Raw genomic sequence first — 9,474 nt, 5'->3', positions numbered from 1 at the left:
GGATAGCCTATCCATTGAAGTGTATAATGCTGTGTAGCCTAGTTTTATATACACCATCCCAGCAGCGCAAAAACACGGGAAGTACATTTTCTTGGAAATATAACTTTGCCCTGTGCTTCTCCGAGCATGCTCTTCATATAACCTAGGCCTATAGCCTATAGAATATGGATCATTTGATTGAGACCACACTAGGAGCACTTAATATTGCGCACCCTGCAGATAATCAGGGATGAGGGACAGCATCGGGCACACATTGAGATGTAATAAGCAACTACTTCTCAAACTCTTGAGCAATATGACATTTACTCGAACCTGGACTAGATACAAAAAAATACTCAAACCCCCCCTGACTAAAAATGAAATAGCGTGGCCCTACCCCATTTTTCTCCGGTCCCAGTTCTGAACATCTTGAAAAGTCCTTCACAGTTTATACACATGAGGAAGTAGTGATAGTTATACAGTTTCATAGAATGTTTACTTCAGGTGTAAATCATCAATCATTCCCATTTACGACATTTTGCTAAAACATTTTACCAGTTACAAAATCCTATGATTCTGATGTACCTACTTACATATTAAAAACATCACTGTAGAATTTGATTTATTTTGCACTTTAAATGTCACTATGTTTCTTTGTCTTTTCTCAGTATGTTATTCTGTGCTTCACGTATAATGTGTTACCCTTTTATCTTACAGGAATCATAATTTCTCCCATCAAATGACAAGGATAATACAACTTACAATACAACGAAACATCTACTCTAGTACAATACGTTTTCAAATCCATTTATTTTGCTTCATACAATACCCCAACAACTTTCTGATGTCACCCAAAAATGTCTTGAACAATTTAGTGAGACATGCACTCAGGTAGAGCTGCTATGTGATGCCAATCATTCACAGTTTAATATGAAGCAATTTCATTGGCTCACACTAATAAAAGTTTGCTTTTAATTGGTCCATCTATTTTACTTTTTTACCAATCAGCATTTCTAAGAAATTTGGCATGCCTTGAAATATACTTGCTTCTGGTGTTCCATAATAGTTTATTGTACATAATATAGTTACTTCTTGAGACAAAAGGTAATCTTTATTTTTATTTGATAAATCAAAGAACTGTTGAGAAAAAAATTGTAATTGCATTTGTTTTGTTAACTTTATTTTTCAGAAGTATCAAATTGTTGGATGAGACCTCCTCAAGCTCTAATAATGCTGCTGCATTCAAACTAACAAAAATGTGTTAAATATCTGTGTGTAATTTGACATGATTCAAAAGATTGTTTGGTGAGAGAGATGGAACTTAATATGGAATGTAATCAGGAAAAAAAACTTGCAGCGATGACAAACTACAGCATTCATAACTAAATGTAAATTGAAATGTGAAAAAATGCTAGCCAATCAAGGCTATTACAAACTACATGTACCTACATTTTTAAGAATGTCAAGATAAAGTATCCAATCTAAAGCATTGACTGTTGTACATGTATTTTATCAATGAATACATAATGTGATGTTAGGAAGAGGGAGAAAGATAGTATTCTGTTATGGGTACATTCAATATGTTTTCTGTTCCCCTTCTCTGTGGACTATCGATCTGCCCAATCCAGGATGAACTTTGCATGAATGTGTTTCATGAATTAAATCATTATCCAATTAACTGCTTATTATATGAACTAGCTTGCTGACAAGTTGCCATTTGATCACTGATGATCGACAATAAAGACCTGCTTCATTCATGTTGGGATTGACCATTGACTTGGTTTGAATATTTATCTTTGTTTAGCTCACCAACATGAGGCCATCCATGTTGAATTTTTGCATTATGTTGACATATACAATTCATATTGGTTTTCCAAGCTGGTGGAAGCAAAATAGCCCTGTAACAGCAAAGCTTCCCAACCATAGTAGGTATGAGGTTCTTTTCTGCATATGTATCCTTCTTTCTAGGCCAAAGAGCTCTATTTGACCATAGCGCCTGTTCCAATCCAAGTGCCAATGCCGTTTAGCAAACTCCAGGCATTTACATTTGTTGGTTGCTCTCAATGAAAGTGTCTTTCTGGCAACCGCTCCAAAGAGCCTATTGGCAAAGGAGATGGCGTCAAATTGTAGATTTGGAAACTTGGTGACCCGAAGATGTGACCAAGTTCTGTAATTCTCCAGCTGTGGCCCTTGGACATTTCTTTGCCTCCAGAACCATCTTCCTCACTGCGTGGGGAAAAGATACACATGCAAAAAGATAAAAGATACACATGCATTCAATATCAGGCAAGATTACCACTGTTCCAGTACCCATTACCTGATTTATGAAGGTCAATAACCATTTGTAACCAATAACCATTTGTGAGTTCTTTGCTTTTTCCTATTTTCCCATCCTATGTTACTTCATTTTTCTACCCCAGTAAAACTGGGAAGCCATGGAAGACCAAAACGCATTCCTTAAGATAAGAATAATTTAAACAAGTAGAATGTTAATGCAGATTTTATTTTGTTTGTTTATATTTATAATAATCTTTAGGGGTGCCAATAATTTTACCCCTATTTCTTTGAGAGAGAAATAGCATTACTTTGTTAAACAAAATCAATTTTTCTGAACAATTGCTCAGTAGGTCAGTATTTGTATTATTTATCTATGCAGTCTTTTTTACTCATCTTTGTCAAGGGTGCCGTTCATTTTGGACCTGATTGTACATCGATATTCCATGATTTTGATTTGATTGCACAAGATTAAATTAAAAGCGTGGCCAGTGTGCCCCAATGCCCTTCCTTGCTTTCATGCCTCACTTCTCTTTCGGGGCAAAGTGAGTTGGCACATTAGTCTCCTCAGTTACCCATTTCCAAAGGATTAAAGATTAAAATAGCAAACCCAGAGACACTTGTACAAAGTCTACTGTACAGAACAAATGTATTACAGATTTATACAACGGGTGGGTCTAATGAATGCTGATTGGTTAAAAGTCTATTCCACAAGTTACCACCAGCTAAATCTATGACGTTAAATTCCTATTTTTAGTCTGTTCCATCTGACTGCGCAATCCACTGTCTCATCATCCCAGTCAGGTATTTATAAACTTGATCTCCACTATAAAAAGCATCTAGACATTATCTCCCATTTCTTTCAGACTAACATTTAGTTTTCAATGGGAGATTTGTATAAACCTTGCTGTCTACCTCTCTGACATTTGCAACATTGTTTCAATATTCAAACTCGATGTCCAACTGTCCCATAGTAATGAATGTGTAGGGGCATAGTTATTATGGATATATACAAAGAAATGTCAATTGAAAAAAGGTCATACGAAATTAAGTGCAGCTAGTTTGCAGTCTTTCCAGCTTCAGTTCAAAGTTATTGACTGGGTCGCGTCTATAGATACAGAACAAAAAGAACGAATGACTGGGTCACGTCCATAGATACAGAACAAAAAGAACGAGCGACAGGTCTCTAGCAACCCTAGACTTGTGTATGGACTATATCTTGTGGAAGGAGTTGGTTGGTCACATATGTAATATTTAAGTGGTAATGTCCTTGAAGCCGGGGGTTTGTTGGATATATTGGCACAATTTGCTGGCCCTCGATGAACACTTGTACCAATATATCCAACAAACACCGGCTTCTCGGGCATTACCAGTAAAATATTACATATGTGACCGACCGGCTTGATTCGGTCTTATGTAGCAAAATTAGATTTTTTTTTTTACATTGGCTAAAAGTAGAGATTCAGAGCTAGAATATTGTATATATGGGAGAGTAATTCTGCTTTCAAAGTTGATAAACTTGTAACCACATTTTTGAGAAAATGGCCCTTGAATATTTTGGGAACCTACTGAGCTCTTCTTTGTCTACAGTGTAGACTCTACACCATCCTTCACACCCTCTTAAGCCTTAGCCCTACCCATCTCTTTAAGGATTCACATGTGAGGCCATATACTAAACAACCAAAGATTTCAAGACTGTTTTTTTTTTAACTAGGCAAGTCAGTTAAGAACAAATTATTATTTACAATGACAGTCTAGGAACAGTGGGTTAACTGCTTTGTTCAGGGGCAAAACAACAGATTTTTTACTTATTCGATCTAGAAACCTTTCAGTTACTGGCCCAACGCTCTAACCACAAGGCTACCTGCTGCCCCGTTTATACTACGGCTATCGACAGTTGTCGCAGTGACATCATGAACATTCTATTGTCGTCCGACATCAAACTTATCGTTATCATTATGAAAAAGTATAATCACAAAAACTACAGGCTGCATGACATCAGCAGCCTGGTGGTCCAAAATAGCATAACTAGTGTATTTTAACACCAATAAACCCATCTGTTTGGAAATTAATTTAATATAATGTCAATCTAACAAACCAGGTAACTAAAAGCTACTTTCTAAACAATGTTTTGGTTCTTTTCTAGCTTGTTAGCTAGCTAATGTTAAGTTAGCTGGCTAGCCAGTTCAAATAATGACCATATCATATAGCTGGCCATGTCTTCACTTTAGTTAATTTGTCTTCATTATTACAGAAAAATAAACTCACAACAAGATCATTGTTTACAAGTTAATGGCGAGCCAATTACAGAAAATAGCTAACGTTTGTGAGTGTGACAAAATAAAAGCAGAGCATTCTAGCAGAGAACTTTTGAACTTGGACACTGTCTCGTTGGCCTAACGTTATGTCCTAATTTGACTTTGGTGCAGGTCATGTTCTTCACATTACCGTCTCTGGTAAACACATACTATATCAAATAAAATCTAAGTTTATCTGTCACATGCACAGGATACAGAAGGTGTAGTGAAATGGTTACTTACATAGTGGAGTCTTTTGTTTAGACATGTAGCTAGCTAGCTAAACAATGAACCATAATCCCAACTCATAACATTACTACCCAGCACAAATCTGCAGGTAGCTAACCAGCCAGGTTCAATGTTAGCTAGCTAGCTTACATTAGCCTATAACTAGCAATGCAAATGGCTCTGAGATACAAATAATATTACTACACAGATCATACGCTTAACATTAGCTAGCTAGCTGACTACGCTTTAACTTGAAATGAAAATGACTTTCTGACTAAATTCGAAACGTACAATATCTGAAATTGTAGCTAGCTAGACTATCTTACCCATATACATGGAAGGACGCTTCTCCCTCTCTGTCACAGATGCCATAGTTGCCCTTAGTTTGAAGACATTTTCAGATATTATACGTTTTGAATTTAGTAATCCGTAGACAGGTGTTTTATACAACAGCCTTCTGTGTCTTCCCTTTTTGACTCCCTCTGCATATTTGCAATCAAACGCCAGCATTTTCTCCATCTCCTTAGCTATCATACTCTAATTCCACCGGGCATTCCACTGATTTCAAAACTCGGTCCTCCAGAAAGTGGAGAACAACACTTTTGCAGTTCTACTAAGTGATATCTTTCAAAAATTCCGCGTTAGAAAGGATTACCTACACATACTAACCAGCTCATATTATTGACAGAGGCATGCTATATCACTGACCAATCCAAACTCATCTCTCAGCATGTCCAGCCCATCCATTATCTCAGCCAGTCATGGCTAGCAGGAAGGTTCCTGACTTTTTCCGTGACTAAACCAACACGTAATTTAACAATTCTATCTGTATTTGCAGATGGCACACACGTTTGTTATTAAGGCACATGAAAGTTCACGTTCCAGAAGGCATTTCTGACAAAAAAACACATTTTGATACGAATATTTTTAAAATACGTTCAAATGCCTCTCCTGTGAAGTAGTGGCGTATGACATTTGCCTACTTTCCTGAAACAAGTCACATATATGTCAACTTGTTGTTCTGTCATACAAACTGGTTGTCTTGAGTGGTTCTATAATAAGACTTGGGTCCGGATTCTATCAAATCTTGCTTAGGATTGTTTACTGTATGTACAGTACATGGCAGTGGGTAGATTCTTTGGGGTGGGGGGGTGCAGGTTTTTTTTCTGTTTTTTTCTTAGGGGGTGCTGCAGCACCCTCAGCACCCCTACTCCCGGAGGCTATGTGTATGTACTAGTACTGCCTACACAACTAGCCTACATCTGCAGAAATACACAGCTGCCTTGAAAACCGTTGTGCTGCTTTGTTGCCATGTGTGTCTTCAGCTCTGTTCTAAGGAAACATGATTATTATTATTTGTTGTTGTTATTGTTGTTGGACAAAGGAGAATGTAAAACGCCAGGAAATCTGCTCAAGGTGATTTTAATTTAAAAAATCTGAGAAACATGTGTGATCTTATCCAAATGTAATAAAAGTTTGAAATTATTATGTTTTTGTGAAATACTAATTATGTTTGTACTACTTGCAGTACATTTGCAGTCTACAAATGATTTATAATTATGTTGTGAAAACAATTCGGCCAGCTGCTGAATGTAGTTTGGGCCCCCTGCCCTAAGAGGTACTAATGAAGAGCTTAGGGCTGTAACCATGGTGTTCAAGTGGCCATCAACTTCTTTTTTATCTATTTTGGAACTGCTGTCCAAGCAATAAATCCAATCCTTGGCAGTGCTTCAGATGATTAATAAAATAGCTAGTTCTAAAGTAATGCACACATCCATCCAAACATTTTATTTAAAGTACAGGAGAGCTGTTTCATTTAGAACTCAAGAAAACAGGACCCTTTTACTCTTCTAAAGACAAGTTCCTTTTTGAAGACAAACATGTAATTTGTGTGTGTCCTTGGCTGTGGAACATAAGCAGCATTGATCCAATCCCATAGTCCATGAGCATGTCAAGCGAAATTCACTGAATAAAGCAAACAGTAAACTACTGTTGACCAAATAATGAGGTCAGACTTGTAAAGGAGTGAGGATACAACTCAAGGAATCTCGGACAGTTCTTCCAGGTTCAACCTCTCTGCCTGGCCGATTCCCCTCTTTCCACTGGGATTCTCTGCCTCTACCCTGTTACGGGGGCTGAGTCACTGGCTTACTGGGGCTCTCTCATGCCGTCCCTGGGGGGGGTGCGTCACCTGGGTGGGTTGATTCACTGTTGTGGTCGGCCTGTCTGGGTGGCGCCCCAACTGAGCTGTGGCGGAGATCTTTGTGGGCTATACTCGGCCTTGTCTCAGGATGGTAAGTTGGTGGTTGAAGATATCCCTCTAGTGGTGTGGGGCTGTGCTTTGGCAAAGTGGGTGGGGTTATATCCTTCCTGTTTGGCCCTGTCCGGGGTGTCCTTGGGGCCACAGTGTCTCCTGACCCCTCCTGTCTCAGCCTCCAGTATTTATGCTGCATTAGTTTATGTGTCGGGGGCTAGGGTCAGTTTGTTATATCTGGAGTACTTCTCCTGTCCTATTCGGTGTCCTGTGTGAATCTAAGTGTGCGTTCTCTAATTCTCTCCTTCTCTCTTTCTTTCTCTCTCTCGGAGGACCTGAGCCCTAGGACCATGCCCCAGGACTACCTGACATGATGACTCCTTGCTGTCCCCAGTCCACCTGGCCATGCTGCTGCTCCAGTTTCAACTGGCCTGGGCCCTAGGACCATGTCCCAGGACTACCTGACATGATGACTCCTTGCTGTCCCCAGTCCACCGGGCCATGCTGCTGCTCCAGTTTCAACTATTCTGCCTTACTATTATTCAACCATGCTGGTCATTTATGAACATTTGAACATCTTGGCCACGTTCTGTTATAATCTCCACCCGGCACAGCCAGAAGAGGACTGGCCACCCCACATATGCTCTCTCTAATTCTCTCTTTCTTTCTCTCTCTCAGAGGACCTGAGCCCTAGGACCGTGCCCCAGGACTACCTGACATGATGACTCCTTGCTGTCCCCAGTCCACCTGACTGTGCTGCTGCTCCAGTTTCAACTGTTCTGCCTTATTATTATTCGACCATGCTGGTCATTTATGAACATTTGAACATCTTGGTCATGTTCTGTTATAATCTCTACCCGGCACAGCCAGAAGAGGACTGGCCACCCCACATAGCCTGGTTCCTCTCTAGGTTTCTTCATAGGTTTTGGCCTTTCTAGGGAGTTTTTCCTAGCCACCGTGCTTTTACACCTGCATTGTTTGCTGTTTGGGGTTTTAGGCTGGGTTTCTGTACAGCACTTTGAGATATCAGCTGATGTACGAAGGGCTATATAAATAAATTTGATTTGATTTGATTTGATTTGATTTAATGATGCATCAACTGAAGGATTCAAATGAACACCATACCAAGAGTTTTACATCTCTTATAGTGTATTATTTCAACGTGCATTAACATGTACTCTACATTCTCATTGTTTAGCACATAACCACATCCATTCTCAATGGTCAATATGGAAACCTCAGTTCAGTTAGACGATTACTTCAGTGTCTGTAGGTCTTGACGTGCATTCCATTTTTTTTATTGTCAAACATATTCAATGGAAACGAAAACAGCCTTGATAAATTGGCCCATAGCTTCCTGAGAAGAGCAGAGTTAACATACACACAGTGCTTGAGATCAAATTATCTGATGCGTACTACAGATTCATATTTGTGTGTTAATATATTTGTATAAATTGAATATACACAGAGTGAAACGATGATCCCTTATCGATGTCACTTGTTAAATAAACTTCAATCAGTGTAGATGAAGCAGGGGAGACAAGTTAAAGAAGGATGTTTAAGCCTTGGGACAAGAGACATGGATTGTGTATCTGTGCCATTCAGACGGTGAAGGGGCAAGACAAAAGATTTAAGTGCCTTTGAACTGGGTATGGTAGTAAGTGCCAATCGCACCAGTTTGTGTCAAGAACGACAACACTGCTGGGTTTTTCACGCTCACAGTTCCTTGTGTGTATCAAGAATGGTCCACAACCCAAAGGACATCTAGCCAACTTGACACAACTGTGGGAAGCACTGGAGTCAAAATGGACCAGTATCCCTATGGAACGCTTTCAACACCTTGTAGAGTCCATGCCCCGACGAACTCAATGCAAGTCAATATCGCAACTAAATATTAGGAAGGTGTTCTTAATGTTTTGTAAACTCAGTGTATACTTAATTATTTCAATTGAGGATATACAGTACATCTATATATATCTGCATGTTCACACCCTTTCAATCATCCTAGTACCGGCCTCTAAAATCATTGACATATGGCATCAGTAATTGTCTTATTATTTTGAAGGAATATCTGTCAACTAGAAAAGGACATTAACTGAAGTAAATGTGGTGTGCTTGCTAGTCTTGGAGTATGTATGGTTGTGAAATAGTATTAGTTGTGGTATTAGTGGTAGTAACGGCAGTAGTAATGGTAGAAGTAGTAATGGTAGTAATAGGGTTTTCATAGGCTTTGTATTAGTATTGTGACCTATTTTGGGGTGGTTTCTAGTCTTGGAGTTATTATAGTGGGTTATAGTGGGCTAGTATAGTACGCTATAGTAAGTACTATATGATCATAAGCCATATGATGGGTTTTTAAGCTCTCAACATTTTTCAGTTTGAACATTCTGTAAGTTTTGTGGCAATGATTTGAGTTTAGAATTTTGAAGTCTGCATTCCGCA

The sequence above is a fragment of the Oncorhynchus nerka genome, linkage group LG10, assembly GCF_034236695.1.
Source record: "Oncorhynchus nerka isolate Pitt River linkage group LG10, Oner_Uvic_2.0, whole genome shotgun sequence".
Taxonomy (NCBI): domain Eukaryota; kingdom Metazoa; phylum Chordata; class Actinopteri; order Salmoniformes; family Salmonidae; genus Oncorhynchus; species Oncorhynchus nerka.
Note: the sequence above shows the minus strand (reverse complement) of the source record.